The sequence below is a fragment of the Pleurodeles waltl genome, unplaced genomic scaffold (genome assembly GCF_031143425.1).
Source record: "Pleurodeles waltl isolate 20211129_DDA unplaced genomic scaffold, aPleWal1.hap1.20221129 scaffold_162, whole genome shotgun sequence".
Taxonomy (NCBI): Eukaryota; Metazoa; Chordata; class Amphibia; order Caudata; family Salamandridae; genus Pleurodeles; species Pleurodeles waltl.
The window spans coordinates 151,793-171,752 of NW_027149868.1; the positions used below are offsets into that span (position 1 = coordinate 151,793).

Sequence of the window (19,960 nt, forward strand, 5' to 3'; positions counted from 1 at the left end):
TTGGGGGAGAAAGATTCTTTTTTCTATAAAGACCGAAAATGAGATAGCCCCATTTCACAAGCTTTCCCAAGGCAAGAGCCGGGCAATGTCGGCGGTGGTCTGGCCCCAGCTGCATGTCATCTCACTTCCTGACCCATGGTGACAGCCTAGGGTTCTGCCAAAAGGCAAGATGAGCCTGGCAAAAGGCTGGAGATGCCGGGGATCGAACCCGGGGCCTCATACATGCAAAGCATGCGCTCTACCACTGAGCTACATCCCCCACGTCCTGGGGTGGGGGTGGGGCGGGCTGACCTTGCTTCACCGAAGGAAATCTGGAATTCTATGTACCTCAAATTCACCACATATGGCACTAGAAAATAAGGTGTCAGATGTGGGATTCCCCATGACTTACATCTGGATTGTATAGCACCATTTTATGGAATAAGGCTCACTCTAGAATGAACAAATGCCCCACATACAACAGCTAGATGCGATCTAAACATGCCAGAGTTTTCAAGGCAACTGGTTAAGGTTACATGAAAGAAGAATATGGTTGAGTGCTGCTTACAAATGTCCTGAGACGAATTAAGGTACTCTTGCTCTTACTGCAGGACACACAGCTATGTTACATAAGCACGTAAAGAGTTGAGATCCAGATGCATCTATTGCTAAGGACGGCACCTTAATTCTGAGTTTTAGTCCATTAAATTCTCAGTTACGTGGGGGAAAAATTCATGTGATCTTTCTGAGAGAGGTGAAAGGTATTCCCTGACTCTTTCGCATGGCTAATTGTAGGGGGTGTGGGTTTAATCACTGGAAAGAAATATTTTCCCACCATTATAACTCCATATGATTTTAATCCAGCGAGTCAATCGTATCGTATTTATATTCCAAGATAAGATAAGCGTTTTTGCCTCCTTTCCTCTTCAAGGGGTATAGACGTATTTCTGGGAGGGTTTGTGCAGCCTTCTGTGCAGTAGGCAGTGCGTCAGTCTCATAATCTGAAAGTCCTGAGTTTGATCCTCAGAGAGGGTATTTCTGTGCTCCTTTTGGCAAGACGAACATCTCAGATTTTCTCCAAATCTGTAAACTATTACTCCACTTCGCATCTTGCTCAGTTTTAGGGAGATGGTGGCTTTCTAAATTCCCTCTCGCATATATATATATATATATATATATATATATATGACCGCTCTCATTGTAGGCAAGGAGTAGCTGGGTCGGCTGACAAAACATCTACTTTGGTACAATGAGACTGGAAGTCTTCCAAGTGCCTTCATATATTTAGTCAAGGGTTTGGAATGAATTCTGATCTGCAGGTCCTTGTTTACTTCTCTTCCCACATCCCTCAGAAATGAGGATGTGGTCAATTTCATTAGAAAACAGAAGACATCTACCCTTCTGTCCCAGCATTTACTTGGAGCTCAGAATTTTTTTTTTTCTTAATCAGAGGGGAAGATAATGTCTTAATAACAGAGAAGGCGATGGAAACCTAAAGGGCGAAGTCCTCCGCGGCAGATTTGAACCGGCGAATTAAGGGTTACTGTTTTTGCACTACTCTCGGCCGCTCTATCAACTGAGCTACCGAAGGCGGAGACAGCAAAGCTTTCCGTGATGCATTCATCTGTCTTTCAATAATGGTTGTGGCGCAGTTGGGTGCGGGTGCTGCAGTGGAATGAGAAAACTCATGAATACGACCTAGGGCTAGCTCTCCAAATGGCCACTTCCTAGAATGCTTTCTCAGCTACATCTTTTCAACTTAAAGGGGGATTGCTTACCTACCTTAATGTGCTGGGCTGGCTTGAAGGAAAGAAGGGGACCTAGAAATTGAAATTCTACACAAAAGGAAATGTGATCAAAGGGTATGGGGCAAAGGTAGTCCACAGCCCTTTGGAAGCATTTGTGACCAAAGTATGACAGCATGGAAACGTCAAGGAGAGGCCAGAAAGTTAGGGGAGGCATTACGACATGCATCACTACGCACTGAGCATGAAGAACATGCATGTTTAATGCCTCTGTGAATGGAAAGGGAAAAGCAAAATCATGGTCCAATCGCAAGTGATTGGGATAAAGAAGACATTCAGTTTTTCTTAAACCTTCTGTAAGGAGTCTCTGGTTTAGAGGAAGAATTCACATCAATGGCCAAGACAGCTGTGACCGTTTTCTATACCGAGATTGCCAAGATGAACCACCACTTTGGTTTCTTGGGGGAGAAAGATTCTTTTTTCTATAAAGACCGAAAATGAGATAGCCCCATTTCACAAGCTTTCCCAAGGCAAGAGCCGGGCAATGTCGGCGGTGGTCTGGCCCCAGCTGCATGTCATCTCACTTCCTGACCCATGGTGACAGCCTAGGGTTCTGCCAAAAGGCAAGATGAGCCTGGCAAAAGGCTGGAGATGCCGGGGATCGAACCCGGGGCCTCATACATGCAAAGCATGCGCTCTACCACTGAGCTACATCCCCCACGTCCTGGGGTGGGGGTGGGGCGGGCTGACCTTGCTTCACCGAAGGAAATCTGGAATTCTATGTACCTCAAATTCACCACATATGGCACTAGAAAATAAGGTGTCAGATGTGGGATTCCCCATGACTTACATCTGGATTGTATAGCACCATTTTATGGAATAAGGCTCACTCTAGAATGAACAAATGCCCCACATACAACAGCTAGATGCGATCTAAACATGCCAGAGTTTTCAAGGCAACTGGTTAAGGTTACATGAAAGAAGAATATGGTTGAGTGCTGCTTACAAATGTCCTGAGACGAATTAAGGTACTCTTGCTCTTACTGCAGGACACACAGCTATGTTACATAAGCACGTAAAGAGTTGAGATCCAGATGCATCTATTGCTAAGGACGGCACCTTAATTCTGAGTTTTAGTCCATTAAATTCTCAGTTACGTGGGGGAAAAATTCATGTGATCTTTCTGAGAGAGGTGAAAGGTATTCCCTGACTCTTTCGCATGGCTAATTGTAGGGGGTGTGGGTTTAATCACTGGAAAGAAATATTTTCCCACCATTATAACTCCATATGATTTTAATCCAGCGAGTCAATCGTATCGTATTTATATTCCAAGATAAGATAAGCGTTTTTGCCTCCTTTCCTCTTCAAGGGGTATAGACGTATTTCTGGGAGGGTTTGTGCAGCCTTCTGTGCAGTAGGCAGTGCGTCAGTCTCATAATCTGAAAGTCCTGAGTTTGATCCTCAGAGAGGGTATTTCTGTGCTCCTTTTGGCAAGACGAACATCTCAGATTTTCTCCAAATCTGTAAACTATTACTCCACTTCGCATCTTGCTCAGTTTTAGGGAGATGGTGGCTTTCTAAATTCCCTCTCGCATATATATATATATATATATATATATATATATGACCGCTCTCATTGTAGGCAAGGAGTAGCTGGGTCGGCTGACAAAACATCTACTTTGGTACAATGAGACTGGAAGTCTTCCAAGTGCCTTCATATATTTAGTCAAGGGTTTGGAATGAATTCTGATCTGCAGGTCCTTGTTTACTTCTCTTCCCACATCCCTCAGAAATGAGGATGTGGTCAATTTCATTAGAAAACAGAAGACATCTACCCTTCTGTCCCAGCATTTACTTGGAGCTCGGAATTTTTTTTTTTCTTAATCAGAGGGGAAGATAATGTCTTAATAACAGAGAAGGCGATGGAAACCTAAAGGGCGAAGTCCTCCGCGGCAGATTTGAACCGGCGAATTAAGGGTTACTGTTTTTGCACTACTCTCGGCCGCTCTATCAACTGAGCTACCGAAGGCGGAGACAGCAAAGCTTTCCGTGATGCATTCATCTGTCTTTCAATAATGGTTGTGGCGCAGTTGGGTGCGGGTGCTGCAGTGGAATGAGAAAACTCATGAATACGACCTAGGGCTAGCTCTCCAAATGGCCACTTCCTAGAATGCTTTCTCAGCTACATCTTTTCAACTTAAAGGGGGATTGCTTACCTACCTTAATGTGCTGGGCTGGCTTGAAGGAAAGAAGGGGACCTAGAAATTGAAATTCTACACAAAAGGAAATGTGATCAAAGGGTATGGGGCAAAGGTAGTCCACAGCCCTTTGGAAGCATTTGTGACCAAAGTATGACAGCATGGAAACGTCAAGGAGAGGCCAGAAAGTTAGGGGAGGCATTACGACATGCATCACTACGCACTGAGCATGAAGAACATGCATGTTTAATGCCTCTGTGAATGGAAAGGGAAAAGCAAAATCATGGTCCAATCGCAAGTGATTGGGATAAAGAAGACATTCAGTTTTTCTTAAACCTTCTGTAAGGAGTCTCTGGTTTAGAGGAAGAATTCACATCAATGGCCAAGACAGCTGTGACCGTTTTCTATACCGAGATTGCCAAGATGAACCACCACTTTGGTTTCTTGGGGGAGAAAGATTCTTTTTTCTATAAAGACCGAAAATGAGATAGCCCCATTTCACAAGCTTTCCCAAGGCAAGAGCCGGGCAATGTCGGCGGTGGTCTGGCCCCAGCTGCATGTCATCTCACTTCCTGACCCATGGTGACAGCCTAGGGTTCTGCCAAAAGGCAAGATGAGCCTGGCAAAAGGCTGGAGATGCCGGGGATCGAACCCGGGGCCTCATACATGCAAAGCATGCGCTCTACCACTGAGCTACATCCCCCACGTCCTGGGGTGGGGGTGGGGCGGGCTGACCTTGCTTCACCGAAGGAAATCTGGAATTCTATGTACCTCAAATTCACCACATATGGCACTAGAAAATAAGGTGTCAGATGTGGGATTCCCCATGACTTACATCTGGATTGTATAGCACCATTTTATGGAATAAGGCTCACTCTAGAATGAACAAATGCCCCACATACAACAGCTAGATGCGATCTAAACATGCCAGAGTTTTCAAGGCAACTGGTTAAGGTTACATGAAAGAAGAATATGGTTGAGTGCTGCTTACAAATGTCCTGAGACGAATTAAGGTACTCTTGCTCTTACTGCAGGACACACAGCTATGTTACATAAGCACGTAAAGAGTTGAGATCCAGATGCATCTATTGCTAAGGACGGCACCTTAATTCTGAGTTTTAGTCCATTAAATTCTCAGTTACGTGGGGGAAAAATTCATGTGATCTTTCTGAGAGAGGTGAAAGGTATTCCCTGACTCTTTCGCATGGCTAATTGTAGGGGGTGTGGGTTTAATCACTGGAAAGAAATATTTTCCCACCATTATAACTCCATATGATTTTAATCCAGCGAGTCAATCGTATCGTATTTATATTCCAAGATAAGATAAGCGTTTTTGCCTCCTTTCCTCTTCAAGGGGTATAGACGTATTTCTGGGAGGGTTTGTGCAGCCTTCTGTGCAGTAGGCAGTGCGTCAGTCTCATAATCTGAAAGTCCTGAGTTTGATCCTCAGAGAGGGTATTTCTGTGCTCCTTTTGGCAAGACGAACATCTCAGATTTTCTCCAAATCTGTAAACTATTACTCCACTTCGCATCTTGCTCAGTTTTAGGGAGATGGTGGCTTTCTAAATTCCCTCTCGCATATATATATATATATATATATATATATATATGACCGCTCTCATTGTAGGCAAGGAGTAGCTGGGTCGGCTGACAAAACATCTACTTTGGTACAATGAGACTGGAAGTCTTCCAAGTGCCTTCATATATTTAGTCAAGGGTTTGGAATGAATTCTGATCTGCAGGTCCTTGTTTACTTCTCTTCCCACATCCCTCAGAAATGAGGATGTGGTCAATTTCATTAGAAAACAGAAGACATCTACCCTTCTGTCCCAGCATTTACTTGGAGCTCGGAATTTTTTTTTTTCTTAATCAGAGGGGAAGATAATGTCTTAATAACAGAGAAGGCGATGGAAACCTAAAGGGCGAAGTCCTCCGCGGCAGATTTGAACCGGCGAATTAAGGGTTACTGTTTTTGCACTACTCTCGGCCGCTCTATCAACTGAGCTACCGAAGGCGGAGACAGCAAAGCTTTCCGTGATGCATTCATCTGTCTTTCAATAATGGTTGTGGCGCAGTTGGGTGCGGGTGCTGCAGTGGAATGAGAAAACTCATGAATACGACCTAGGGCTAGCTCTCCAAATGGCCACTTCCTAGAATGCTTTCTCAGCTACATCTTTTCAACTTAAAGGGGGATTGCTTACCTACCTTAATGTGCTGGGCTGGCTTGAAGGAAAGAAGGGGACCTAGAAATTGAAATTCTACACAAAAGGAAATGTGATCAAAGGGTATGGGGCAAAGGTAGTCCACAGCCCTTTGGAAGCATTTGTGACCAAAGTATGACAGCATGGAAACGTCAAGGAGAGGCCAGAAAGTTAGGGGAGGCATTACGACATGCATCACTACGCACTGAGCATGAAGAACATGCATGTTTAATGCCTCTGTGAATGGAAAGGGAAAAGCAAAATCATGGTCCAATCGCAAGTGATTGGGATAAAGAAGACATTCAGTTTTTCTTAAACCTTCTGTAAGGAGTCTCTGGTTTAGAGGAAGAATTCACATCAATGGCCAAGACAGCTGTGACCGTTTTCTATACCGAGATTGCCAAGATGAACCACCACTTTGGTTTCTTGGGGGAGAAAGATTCTTTTTTCTATAAAGACCGAAAATGAGATAGCCCCATTTCACAAGCTTTCCCAAGGCAAGAGCCGGGCAATGTCGGCGGTGGTCTGGCCCCAGCTGCATGTCATCTCACTTCCTGACCCATGGTGACAGCCTAGGGTTCTGCCAAGGCAAGATGAGCCTGGCAAAAGGCTGGAGATGCCGGGGATCGAACCCGGGGCCTCATACATGCAAAGCATGCGCTCTACCACTGAGCTACATCCCCCACGTCCTGGGGTGGGGGTGGGGCGGGCTGACCTTGCTTCACCGAAGGAAATCTGGAATTCTATGTACCTCAAATTCACCACATATGGCACTAGAAAATAAGGTGTCAGATGTGGGATTCCCCATGACTTACATCTGGATTGTATAGCACCATTTTATGGAATAAGGCTCACTCTAGAATGAACAAATGCCCCACATACAACAGCTAGATGCGATCTAAACATGCCAGAGTTTTCAAGGCAACTGGTTAAGGTTACATGAAAGAAGAATATGGTTGAGTGCTGCTTACAAATGTCCTGAGACGAATTAAGGTACTCTTGCTCTTACTGCAGGACACACAGCTATGTTACATAAGCACGTAAAGAGTTGAGATCCAGATGCATCTATTGCTAAGGACGGCACCTTAATTCTGAGTTTTAGTCCATTAAATTCTCAGTTACGTGGGGGAAAAATTCATGTGATCTTTCTGAGAGAGGTGAAAGGTATTCCCTGACTCTTTCGCATGGCTAATTGTAGGGGGTGTGGGTTTAATCACTGGAAAGAAATATTTTCCCACCATTATAACTCCATATGATTTTAATCCAGCGAGTCAATCGTATCGTATTTATATTCCAAGATAAGATAAGCGTTTTTGCCTCCTTTCCTCTTCAAGGGGTATAGACGTATTTCTGGGAGGGTTTGTGCAGCCTTCTGTGCAGTAGGCAGTGCGTCAGTCTCATAATCTGAAAGTCCTGAGTTTGATCCTCAGAGAGGGTATTTCTGTGCTCCTTTTGGCAAGACGAACATCTCAGATTTTCTCCAAATCTGTAAACTATTACTCCACTTCGCATCTTGCTCAGTTTTAGGGAGATGGTGGCTTTCTAAATTCCCTCTCGCATATATATATATATATATATATATATATATATGACCGCTCTCATTGTAGGCAAGGAGTAGCTGGGTCGGCTGACAAAACATCTACTTTGGTACAATGAGACTGGAAGTCTTCCAAGTGCCTTCATATATTTAGTCAAGGGTTTGGAATGAATTCTGATCTGCAGGTCCTTGTTTACTTCTCTTCCCACATCCCTCAGAAATGAGGATGTGGTCAATTTCATTAGAAAACAGAAGACATCTACCCTTCTGTCCCAGCATTTACTTGGAGCTCGGAATTTTTTTTTTTCTTAATCAGAGGGGAAGATAATGTCTTAATAACAGAGAAGGCGATGGAAACCTAAAGGGCGAAGTCCTCCGCGGCAGATTTGAACCGGCGAATTAAGGGTTACTGTTTTTGCACTACTCTCGGCCGCTCTATCAACTGAGCTACCGAAGGCGGAGACAGCAAAGCTTTCCGTGATGCATTCATCTGTCTTTCAATAATGGTTGTGGCGCAGTTGGGTGCGGGTGCTGCAGTGGAATGAGAAAACTCATGAATACGACCTAGGGCTAGCTCTCCAAATGGCCACTTCCTAGAATGCTTTCTCAGCTACATCTTTTCAACTTAAAGGGGGATTGCTTACCTACCTTAATGTGCTGGGCTGGCTTGAAGGAAAGAAGGGGACCTAGAAATTGAAATTCTACACAAAAGGAAATGTGATCAAAGGGTATGGGGCAAAGGTAGTCCACAGCCCTTTGGAAGCATTTGTGACCAAAGTATGACAGCATGGAAACGTCAAGGAGAGGCCAGAAAGTTAGGGGAGGCATTACGACATGCATCACTACGCACTGAGCATGAAGAACATGCATGTTTAATGCCTCTGTGAATGGAAAGGGAAAAGCAAAATCATGGTCCAATCGCAAGTGATTGGGATAAAGAAGACATTCAGTTTTTCTTAAACCTTCTGTAAGGAGTCTCTGGTTTAGAGGAAGAATTCACATCAATGGCCAAGACAGCTGTGACCGTTTTCTATACCGAGATTGCCAAGATGAACCACCACTTTGGTTTCTTGGGGGAGAAAGATTCTTTTTTCTATAAAGACCGAAAATGAGATAGCCCCATTTCACAAGCTTTCCCAAGGCAAGAGCCGGGCAATGTCGGCGGTGGTCTGGCCCCAGCTGCATGTCATCTCACTTCCTGACCCATGGTGACAGCCTAGGGTTCTGCCAAAAGGCAAGATGAGCCTGGCAAAAGGCTGGAGATGCCGGGGATCGAACCCGGGGCCTCATACATGCAAAGCATGCGCTCTACCACTGAGCTACATCCCCCACGTCCTGGGGTGGGGGTGGGGCGGGCTGACCTTGCTTCACCGAAGGAAATCTGGAATTCTATGTACCTCAAATTCACCACATATGGCACTAGAAAATAAGGTGTCAGATGTGGGATTCCCCATGACTTACATCTGGATTGTATAGCACCATTTTATGGAATAAGGCTCACTCTAGAATGAACAAATGCCCCACATACAACAGCTAGATGCGATCTAAACATGCCAGAGTTTTCAAGGCAACTGGTTAAGGTTACATGAAAGAAGAATATGGTTGAGTGCTGCTTACAAATGTCCTGAGACGAATTAAGGTACTCTTGCTCTTACTGCAGGACACACAGCTATGTTACATAAGCACGTAAAGAGTTGAGATCCAGATGCATCTATTGCTAAGGACGGCACCTTAATTCTGAGTTTTAGTCCATTAAATTCTCAGTTACGTGGGGGAAAAATTCATGTGATCTTTCTGAGAGAGGTGAAAGGTATTCCCTGACTCTTTCGCATGGCTAATTGTAGGGGGTGTGGGTTTAATCACTGGAAAGAAATATTTTCCCACCATTATAACTCCATATGATTTTAATCCAGCGAGTCAATCGTATCGTATTTATATTCCAAGATAAGATAAGCGTTTTTGCCTCCTTTCCTCTTCAAGGGGTATAGACGTATTTCTGGGAGGGTTTGTGCAGCCTTCTGTGCAGTAGGCAGTGCGTCAGTCTCATAATCTGAAAGTCCTGAGTTTGATCCTCAGAGAGGGTATTTCTGTGCTCCTTTTGGCAAGACGAACATCTCAGATTTTCTCCAAATCTGTAAACTATTACTCCACTTCGCATCTTGCTCAGTTTTAGGGAGATGGTGGCTTTCTAAATTCCCTCTCGCATATATATATATATATATATATATATATATATGACCGCTCTCATTGTAGGCAAGGAGTAGCTGGGTCGGCTGACAAAACATCTACTTTGGTACAATGAGACTGGAAGTCTTCCAAGTGCCTTCATATATTTAGTCAAGGGTTTGGAATGAATTCTGATCTGCAGGTCCTTGTTTACTTCTCTTCCCACATCCCTCAGAAATGAGGATGTGGTCAATTTCATTAGAAAACAGAAGACATCTACCCTTCTGTCCCAGCATTTACTTGGAGCTCGGAATTTTTTTTTTTCTTAATCAGAGGGGAAGATAATGTCTTAATAACAGAGAAGGCGATGGAAACCTAAAGGGCGAAGTCCTCCGCGGCAGATTTGAACCGGCGAATTAAGGGTTACTGTTTTTGCACTACTCTCGGCCGCTCTATCAACTGAGCTACCGAAGGCGGAGACAGCAAAGCTTTCCGTGATGCATTCATCTGTCTTTCAATAATGGTTGTGGCGCAGTTGGGTGCGGGTGCTGCAGTGGAATGAGAAAACTCATGAATACGACCTAGGGCTAGCTCTCCAAATGGCCACTTCCTAGAATGCTTTCTCAGCTACATCTTTTCAACTTAAAGGGGGATTGCTTACCTACCTTAATGTGCTGGGCTGGCTTGAAGGAAAGAAGGGGACCTAGAAATTGAAATTCTACACAAAAGGAAATGTGATCAAAGGGTATGGGGCAAAGGTAGTCCACAGCCCTTTGGAAGCATTTGTGACCAAAGTATGACAGCATGGAAACGTCAAGGAGAGGCCAGAAAGTTAGGGGAGGCATTACGACATGCATCACTACGCACTGAGCATGAAGAACATGCATGTTTAATGCCTCTGTGAATGGAAAGGGAAAAGCAAAATCATGGTCCAATCGCAAGTGATTGGGATAAAGAAGACATTCAGTTTTTCTTAAACCTTCTGTAAGGAGTCTCTGGTTTAGAGGAAGAATTCACATCAATGGCCAAGACAGCTGTGACCGTTTTCTATACCGAGATTGCCAAGATGAACCACCACTTTGGTTTCTTGGGGGAGAAAGATTCTTTTTTCTATAAAGACCGAAAATGAGATAGCCCCATTTCACAAGCTTTCCCAAGGCAAGAGCCGGGCAATGTCGGCGGTGGTCTGGCCCCAGCTGCATGTCATCTCACTTCCTGACCCATGGTGACAGCCTAGGGTTCTGCCAAAAGGCAAGATGAGCCTGGCAAAAGGCTGGAGATGCCGGGGATCGAACCCGGGGCCTCATACATGCAAAGCATGCGCTCTACCACTGAGCTACATCCCCCACGTCCTGGGGTGGGGGTGGGGCGGGCTGACCTTGCTTCACCGAAGGAAATCTGGAATTCTATGTACCTCAAATTCACCACATATGGCACTAGAAAATAAGGTGTCAGATGTGGGATTCCCCATGACTTACATCTGGATTGTATAGCACCATTTTATGGAATAAGGCTCACTCTAGAATGAACAAATGCCCCACATACAACAGCTAGATGCGATCTAAACATGCCAGAGTTTTCAAGGCAACTGGTTAAGGTTACATGAAAGAAGAATATGGTTGAGTGCTGCTTACAAATGTCCTGAGACGAATTAAGGTACTCTTGCTCTTACTGCAGGACACACAGCTATGTTACATAAGCACGTAAAGAGTTGAGATCCAGATGCATCTATTGCTAAGGACGGCACCTTAATTCTGAGTTTTAGTCCATTAAATTCTCAGTTACGTGGGGGAAAAATTCATGTGATCTTTCTGAGAGAGGTGAAAGGTATTCCCTGACTCTTTCGCATGGCTAATTGTAGGGGGTGTGGGTTTAATCACTGGAAAGAAATATTTTCCCACCATTATAACTCCATATGATTTTAATCCAGCGAGTCAATCGTATCGTATTTATATTCCAAGATAAGATAAGCGTTTTTGCCTCCTTTCCTCTTCAAGGGGTATAGACGTATTTCTGGGAGGGTTTGTGCAGCCTTCTGTGCAGTAGGCAGTGCGTCAGTCTCATAATCTGAAAGTCCTGAGTTTGATCCTCAGAGAGGGTATTTCTGTGCTCCTTTTGGCAAGACGAACATCTCAGATTTTCTCCAAATCTGTAAACTATTACTCCACTTCGCATCTTGCTCAGTTTTAGGGAGATGGTGGCTTTCTAAATTCCCTCTCGCATATATATATATATATATATATATATATATATGACCGCTCTCATTGTAGGCAAGGAGTAGCTGGGTCGGCTGACAAAACATCTACTTTGGTACAATGAGACTGGAAGTCTTCCAAGTGCCTTCATATATTTAGTCAAGGGTTTGGAATGAATTCTGATCTGCAGGTCCTTGTTTACTTCTCTTCCCACATCCCTCAGAAATGAGGATGTGGTCAATTTCATTAGAAAACAGAAGACATCTACCCTTCTGTCCCAGCATTTACTTGGAGCTCGGAATTTTTTTTTTTCTTAATCAGAGGGGAAGATAATGTCTTAATAACAGAGAAGGCGATGGAAACCTAAAGGGCGAAGTCCTCCGCGGCAGATTTGAACCGGCGAATTAAGGGTTACTGTTTTTGCACTACTCTCGGCCGCTCTATCAACTGAGCTACCGAAGGCGGAGACAGCAAAGCTTTCCGTGATGCATTCATCTGTCTTTCAATAATGGTTGTGGCGCAGTTGGGTGCGGGTGCTGCAGTGGAATGAGAAAACTCATGAATACGACCTAGGGCTAGCTCTCCAAATGGCCACTTCCTAGAATGCTTTCTCAGCTACATCTTTTCAACTTAAAGGGGGATTGCTTACCTACCTTAATGTGCTGGGCTGGCTTGAAGGAAAGAAGGGGACCTAGAAATTGAAATTCTACACAAAAGGAAATGTGATCAAAGGGTATGGGGCAAAGGTAGTCCACAGCCCTTTGGAAGCATTTGTGACCAAAGTATGACAGCATGGAAACGTCAAGGAGAGGCCAGAAAGTTAGGGGAGGCATTACGACATGCATCACTACGCACTGAGCATGAAGAACATGCATGTTTAATGCCTCTGTGAATGGAAAGGGAAAAGCAAAATCATGGTCCAATCGCAAGTGATTGGGATAAAGAAGACATTCAGTTTTTCTTAAACCTTCTGTAAGGAGTCTCTGGTTTAGAGGAAGAATTCACATCAATGGCCAAGACAGCTGTGACCGTTTTCTATACCGAGATTGCCAAGATGAACCACCACTTTGGTTTCTTGGGGGAGAAAGATTCTTTTTTCTATAAAGACCGAAAATGAGATAGCCCCATTTCACAAGCTTTCCCAAGGCAAGAGCCGGGCAATGTCGGCGGTGGTCTGGCCCCAGCTGCATGTCATCTCACTTCCTGACCCATGGTGACAGCCTAGGGTTCTGCCAAAAGGCAAGATGAGCCTGGCAAAAGGCTGGAGATGCCGGGGATCGAACCCGGGGCCTCATACATGCAAAGCATGCGCTCTACCACTGAGCTACATCCCCCACGTCCTGGGGTGGGGGTGGGGCGGGCTGACCTTGCTTCACCGAAGGAAATCTGGAATTCTATGTACCTCAAATTCACCACATATGGCACTAGAAAATAAGGTGTCAGATGTGGGATTCCCCATGACTTACATCTGGATTGTATAGCACCATTTTATGGAATAAGGCTCACTCTAGAATGAACAAATGCCCCACATACAACAGCTAGATGCGATCTAAACATGCCAGAGTTTTCAAGGCAACTGGTTAAGGTTACATGAAAGAAGAATATGGTTGAGTGCTGCTTACAAATGTCCTGAGACGAATTAAGGTACTCTTGCTCTTACTGCAGGACACACAGCTATGTTACATAAGCACGTAAAGAGTTGAGATCCAGATGCATCTATTGCTAAGGACGGCACCTTAATTCTGAGTTTTAGTCCATTAAATTCTCAGTTACGTGGGGGAAAAATTCATGTGATCTTTCTGAGAGAGGTGAAAGGTATTCCCTGACTCTTTCGCATGGCTAATTGTAGGGGGTGTGGGTTTAATCACTGGAAAGAAATATTTTCCCACCATTATAACTCCATATGATTTTAATCCAGCGAGTCAATCGTATCGTATTTATATTCCAAGATAAGATAAGCGTTTTTGCCTCCTTTCCTCTTCAAGGGGTATAGACGTATTTCTGGGAGGGTTTGTGCAGCCTTCTGTGCAGTAGGCAGTGCGTCAGTCTCATAATCTGAAAGTCCTGAGTTTGATCCTCAGAGAGGGTATTTCTGTGCTCCTTTTGGCAAGACGAACATCTCAGATTTTCTCCAAATCTGTAAACTATTACTCCACTTCGCATCTTGCTCAGTTTTAGGGAGATGGTGGCTTTCTAAATTCCCTCTCGCATATATATATATATATATATATATATATATATGACCGCTCTCATTGTAGGCAAGGAGTAGCTGGGTCGGCTGACAAAACATCTACTTTGGTACAATGAGACTGGAAGTCTTCCAAGTGCCTTCATATATTTAGTCAAGGGTTTGGAATGAATTCTGATCTGCAGGTCCTTGTTTACTTCTCTTCCCACATCCCTCAGAAATGAGGATGTGGTCAATTTCATTAGAAAACAGAAGACATCTACCCTTCTGTCCCAGCATTTACTTGGAGCTCGGAATTTTTTTTTTTCTTAATCAGAGGGGAAGATAATGTCTTAATAACAGAGAAGGCGATGGAAACCTAAAGGGCGAAGTCCTCCGCGGCAGATTTGAACCGGCGAATTAAGGGTTACTGTTTTTGCACTACTCTCGGCCGCTCTATCAACTGAGCTACCGAAGGCGGAGACAGCAAAGCTTTCCGTGATGCATTCATCTGTCTTTCAATAATGGTTGTGGCGCAGTTGGGTGCGGGTGCTGCAGTGGAATGAGAAAACTCATGAATACGACCTAGGGCTAGCTCTCCAAATGGCCACTTCCTAGAATGCTTTCTCAGCTACATCTTTTCAACTTAAAGGGGGATTGCTTACCTACCTTAATGTGCTGGGCTGGCTTGAAGGAAAGAAGGGGACCTAGAAATTGAAATTCTACACAAAAGGAAATGTGATCAAAGGGTATGGGGCAAAGGTAGTCCACAGCCCTTTGGAAGCATTTGTGACCAAAGTATGACAGCATGGAAACGTCAAGGAGAGGCCAGAAAGTTAGGGGAGGCATTACGACATGCATCACTACGCACTGAGCATGAAGAACATGCATGTTTAATGCCTCTGTGAATGGAAAGGGAAAAGCAAAATCATGGTCCAATCGCAAGTGATTGGGATAAAGAAGACATTCAGTTTTTCTTAAACCTTCTGTAAGGAGTCTCTGGTTTAGAGGAAGAATTCACATCAATGGCCAAGACAGCTGTGACCGTTTTCTATACCGAGATTGCCAAGATGAACCACCACTTTGGTTTCTTGGGGGAGAAAGATTCTTTTTTCTATAAAGACCGAAAATGAGATAGCCCCATTTCACAAGCTTTCCCAAGGCAAGAGCCGGGCAATGTCGGCGGTGGTCTGGCCCCAGCTGCATGTCATCTCACTTCCTGACCCATGGTGACAGCCTAGGGTTCTGCCAAAAGGCAAGATGAGCCTGGCAAAAGGCTGGAGATGCCGGGGATCGAACCCGGGGCCTCATACATGCAAAGCATGCGCTCTACCACTGAGCTACATCCCCCACGTCCTGGGGTGGGGGTGGGGCGGGCTGACCTTGCTTCACCGAAGGAAATCTGGAATTCTATGTACCTCAAATTCACCACATATGGCACTAGAAAATAAGGTGTCAGATGTGGGATTCCCCATGACTTACATCTGGATTGTATAGCACCATTTTATGGAATAAGGCTCACTCTAGAATGAACAAATGCCCCACATACAACAGCTAGATGCGATCTAAACATGCCAGAGTTTTCAAGGCAACTGGTTAAGGTTACATGAAAGAAGAATATGGTTGAGTGCTGCTTACAAATGTCCTGAGACGAATTAAGGTACTCTTGCTCTTACTGCAGGACACACAGCTATGTTACATAAGCACGTAAAGAGTTGAGATCCAGATGCATCTATTGCTAAGGACGGCACCTTAATTCTGAGTTTTAGTCCATTAAATTCTCAGTTACGTGGGGGAAAAATTCATGTGATCTTTCTGAGAGAGGTGAAAGGTATTCCCTGACTCTTTCGCATGGCTAATTGTAGGGGGTGTGGGTTTAATCACTGGAAAGAAATATTTTCCCACCATTATAACTCCATATGATTTTAATCCAGCGAGTCAATCGTATCGTATTTATATTCCAAGATAAGATAAGCGTTTTTGCCTCCTTTCCTCTTCAAGGGGTATAGACGTATTTCTGGGAGGGTTTGTGCAGCCTTCTGTGCAGTAGGCAGTGCGTCAGTCTCATAATCTGAAAGTCCTGAGTTTGATCCTCAGAGAGGGTATTTCTGTGCTCCTTTTGGCAAGACGAACATCTCAGATTTTCTCCAAATCTGTAAACTATTACTCCACTTCGCATCTTGCTCAGTTTTAGGGAGATGGTGGCTTTCTAAATTCCCTCTCGCATATATATATATATATATATATATATATATATGACCGCTCTCATTGTAGGCAAGGAGTAGCTGGGTCGGCTGACAAAACATCTACTTTGGTACAATGAGACTGGAAGTCTTCCAAGTGCCTTCATATATTTAGTCAAGGGTTTGGAATGAATTCTGATCTGCAGGTCCTTGTTTACTTCTCTTCCCACATCCCTCAGAAATGAGGATGTGGTCAATTTCATTAGAAAACAGAAGACATCTACCCTTCTGTCCCAGCATTTACTTGGAGCTCGGAATTTTTTTTTTTCTTAATCAGAGGGGAAGATAATGTCTTAATAACAGAGAAGGCGATGGAAACCTAAAGGGCGAAGTCCTCCGCGGCAGATTTGAACCGGCGAATTAAGGGTTACTGTTTTTGCACTACTCTCGGCCGCTCTATCAACTGAGCTACCGAAGGCGGAGACAGCAAAGCTTTCCGTGATGCATTCATCTGTCTTTCAATAATGGTTGTGGCGCAGTTGGGTGCGGGTGCTGCAGTGGAATGAGAAAACTCATGAATACGACCTAGGGCTAGCTCTCCAAATGGCCACTTCCTAGAATGCTTTCTCAGCTACATCTTTTCAACTTAAAGGGGGATTGCTTACCTACCTTAATGTGCTGGGCTGGCTTGAAGGAAAGAAGGGGACCTAGAAATTGAAATTCTACACAAAAGGAAATGTGATCAAAGGGTATGGGGCAAAGGTAGTCCACAGCCCTTTGGAAGCATTTGTGACCAAAGTATGACAGCATGGAAACGTCAAGGAGAGGCCAGAAAGTTAGGGGAGGCATTACGACATGCATCACTACGCACTGAGCATGAAGAACATGCATGTTTAATGCCTCTGTGAATGGAAAGGGAAAAGCAAAATCATGGTCCAATCGCAAGTGATTGGGATAAAGAAGACATTCAGTTTTTCTTAAACCTTCTGTAAGGAGTCTCTGGTTTAGAGGAAGAATTCACATCAATGGCCAAGACAGCTGTGACCGTTTTCTATACCGAGATTGCCAAGATGAACCACCACTTTGGTTTCTTGGGGGAGAAAGATTCTTTTTTCTATAAAGACCGAAAATGAGATAGCCCCATTTCACAAGCTTTCCCAAGGCAAGAGCCGGGCAATGTCGGCGGTGGTCTGGCCCCAGCTGCATGTCATCTCACTTCCTGACCCATGGTGACAGCCTAGGGTTCTGCCAAAAGGCAAGATGAGCCTGGCAAAAGGCTGGAGATGCCGGGGATCGAACCCGGGGCCTCATACATGCAAAGCATGCGCTCTACCACTGAGCTACATCCCCCACGTCCTGGGGTGGGGGTGGGGCGGGCTGACCTTGCTTCACCGAAGGAAATCTGGAATTCTATGTACCTCAAATTCACCACATATGGCACTAGAAAATAAGGTGTCAGATGTGGGATTCCCCATGACTTACATCTGGATTGTATAGCACCATTTTATGGAATAAGGCTCACTCTAGAATGAACAAATGCCCCACATACAACAGCTAGATGCGATCTAAACATGCCAGAGTTTTCAAGGCAACTGGTTAAGGTTACATGAAAGAAGAATATGGTTGAGTGCTGCTTACAAATGTCCTGAGACGAATTAAGGTACTCTTGCTCTTACTGCAGGACACACAGCTATGTTACATAAGCACGTAAAGAGTTGAGATCCAGATGCATCTATTGCTAAGGACGGCACCTTAATTCTGAGTTTTAGTCCATTAAATTCTCAGTTACGTGGGGGAAAAATTCATGTGATCTTTCTGAGAGAGGTGAAAGGTATTCCCTGACTCTTCCGCAAGGCTAATTGTAGGGGGTGTGGGTTTAATCACTGGAAAGAAATATTTTCTGACCATTATAACTCCATATGATTTTAATCCAGCGAGTCAATCGTATCGTATTTATATTCCAAGATAAGATAAGCGTTTTTGCCTCCTTTCCTCTTCAAGGGGTATAGACGTATTTCTGGGAGGGTTTGTGCGGCCTTCTGTGCAGTAGGCAGTGCGTCAGTCTCATAATCTGAAAGTCCTGAGTTTGATCCTCAGAGAGGGTATTTCTGTGCTCCTTTTGGCAAGACGAACATCTCAGATTTTCTCCAAATCTGTAAACTATTACTCCACTTCGCATCTTGCTCAGTTTTAGGGAGATGGTGGCTTTCTAAATTCCCTCTCGCATATATATAAATATGACCGCTCTCATTGTAGGCAAGTAGTAGCTGGGTCGGCTGACAAAACATCTACTTTGGTACAATGAGACTGGAAGTCTTCCAAGTGCCTTCATATATTTAGTCAAGGCTTTGGAATGAATTCTGATCTGCAGGTCCTTGCTTACTTCTCTTCCCACATCCCTCAGAAATGAGGATGTGGTCAATTTCATTAGAAAACAGAAGACATCTACCCTTCTGTCCCAGCATTTACTTGGAGCTCGGAATTTTTTTTTCTTCTTAATCAGAGGGGAACACAATGTCTTAATAACAGAGAAGGCGATGGAAACCTAAAGGGCGAAGTCCTCCGCGGCAGATTGGAACCGGCGAATTAAGGGTTACTGTTTTTGCACTACTCTCGGCCGTTCTATCAACTGAGCTATCGAAGGCGGAGACAGCAAAGCTTTCCGTGATGCATTCATCTGTCTTTCAATAATGGTTGTGGCGCAGTTGGGTGCGGGTGCTGCAGGGGAATGAGAAAACTCATGAATACGACCTAGGGCTAGCTCTCCAAATGGCCACTTCCTAGAATGCTTTCTCAGCTACATCTTTTCAACTTAAAGGGGGATTGCTTACCTACCTTAATGTGCTGGGCTGGCTTGAAGGAAAGAAGGGGACCTAGAAATTGAAATTCTACACAAAAGGAAATGTGATCAAAGGGTATGGGGCAAAGGTAGTCCACAGCCCTTTGGAAGCATTTGTGACCAAAGTATGACAGCATGGAAACGTCAAGGAGAGGCCAGAAAGTTAGGGGAGGCATTACTACATGCATCACTACGCACTGAGCATGAAGAACATGCATGTTTAATGCCTCTGTGAATGGAAAGGGAAAAGCAAAATCGGTAGATTCATGGACCAATCGCAAGTGATTGGGATAAAGAAGACATTCAGTTTTTCTTAAACCTTCTGTAAGGAGTCTCTGGTTTAGAGGAAGAATTCACATCAATGGCCAAGACAGCTGTGACCGTTTTCTATACCGAGATTGCCAAGATGAACCACCACTTTGGTTTCTTGGGGGAGAAAGATTCTTTTTTCTATAAAGACCGAAAATGAGATAGCCCCATTTCACAAGCTTTCCCCAGGCAAGAGCCGGGCAATGTCGGCGGTGGTCTGGCCCCAGCTGCATGTCATCTCACTTCCTGACCCATGGTGACAGCCTAGGGTTCTGCCAAAAGGCAAGATGAGCCTGGCAAAAGGCTGGAGATGCCGGGGATCGAACCCGGGGCCCCATACATGCAAAGCATGCGCTCTACCACTGAGCTACATCCCCCACGTCCTGGGGTGAGGGTGGGGCGGGCTGACCTTGCTTCACCGAAGGAAATCTGGAATTCTAT

The 19,960-nt window shown here is 44.5% G+C and overlaps 10 non-coding genes across 10 annotated transcripts; all 10 read right to left on the bottom strand.

Annotated features, from left to right (window-relative positions):
• Positions 1–187: 187 nt before the first annotated feature.
• TRNAA-UGC (transfer RNA alanine (anticodon UGC)) lies at positions 188–259 on the bottom strand. The gene has a single exon. It is a non-coding gene; the product is annotated as a tRNA-Ala (tRNA).
• Positions 260–2,370: 2,111 nt separating this feature from the next.
• On the bottom strand, positions 2,371–2,442 carry TRNAA-UGC (transfer RNA alanine (anticodon UGC)). Its single transcript has one exon. It is a non-coding gene; the product is annotated as a tRNA-Ala (tRNA).
• Positions 2,443–4,553: 2,111 nt separating this feature from the next.
• Positions 4,554–4,625, bottom strand: TRNAA-UGC (transfer RNA alanine (anticodon UGC)). The gene has a single exon. It is a non-coding gene; the product is annotated as a tRNA-Ala (tRNA).
• A 2,109-nt stretch (positions 4,626–6,734) lies between these two features.
• TRNAA-UGC (transfer RNA alanine (anticodon UGC)) lies at positions 6,735–6,806 on the bottom strand. The gene has a single exon. It is a non-coding gene; the product is annotated as a tRNA-Ala (tRNA).
• Positions 6,807–8,917: 2,111 nt separating this feature from the next.
• TRNAA-UGC (transfer RNA alanine (anticodon UGC)) lies at positions 8,918–8,989 on the bottom strand. Its single transcript has one exon. It is a non-coding gene; the product is annotated as a tRNA-Ala (tRNA).
• Positions 8,990–11,100: 2,111 nt separating this feature from the next.
• On the bottom strand, positions 11,101–11,172 carry TRNAA-UGC (transfer RNA alanine (anticodon UGC)). The gene has a single exon. It is a non-coding gene; the product is annotated as a tRNA-Ala (tRNA).
• A 2,111-nt stretch (positions 11,173–13,283) lies between these two features.
• TRNAA-UGC (transfer RNA alanine (anticodon UGC)) lies at positions 13,284–13,355 on the bottom strand. The gene has a single exon. It is a non-coding gene; the product is annotated as a tRNA-Ala (tRNA).
• A 2,111-nt stretch (positions 13,356–15,466) lies between these two features.
• On the bottom strand, positions 15,467–15,538 carry TRNAA-UGC (transfer RNA alanine (anticodon UGC)). The gene has a single exon. It is a non-coding gene; the product is annotated as a tRNA-Ala (tRNA).
• Positions 15,539–17,649: 2,111 nt separating this feature from the next.
• Positions 17,650–17,721, bottom strand: TRNAA-UGC (transfer RNA alanine (anticodon UGC)). Its single transcript has one exon. It is a non-coding gene; the product is annotated as a tRNA-Ala (tRNA).
• Positions 17,722–19,824: 2,103 nt separating this feature from the next.
• TRNAA-UGC (transfer RNA alanine (anticodon UGC)) lies at positions 19,825–19,896 on the bottom strand. Its single transcript has one exon. It is a non-coding gene; the product is annotated as a tRNA-Ala (tRNA).
• Between the last annotated feature and the right edge of the window lie 64 nt (positions 19,897–19,960).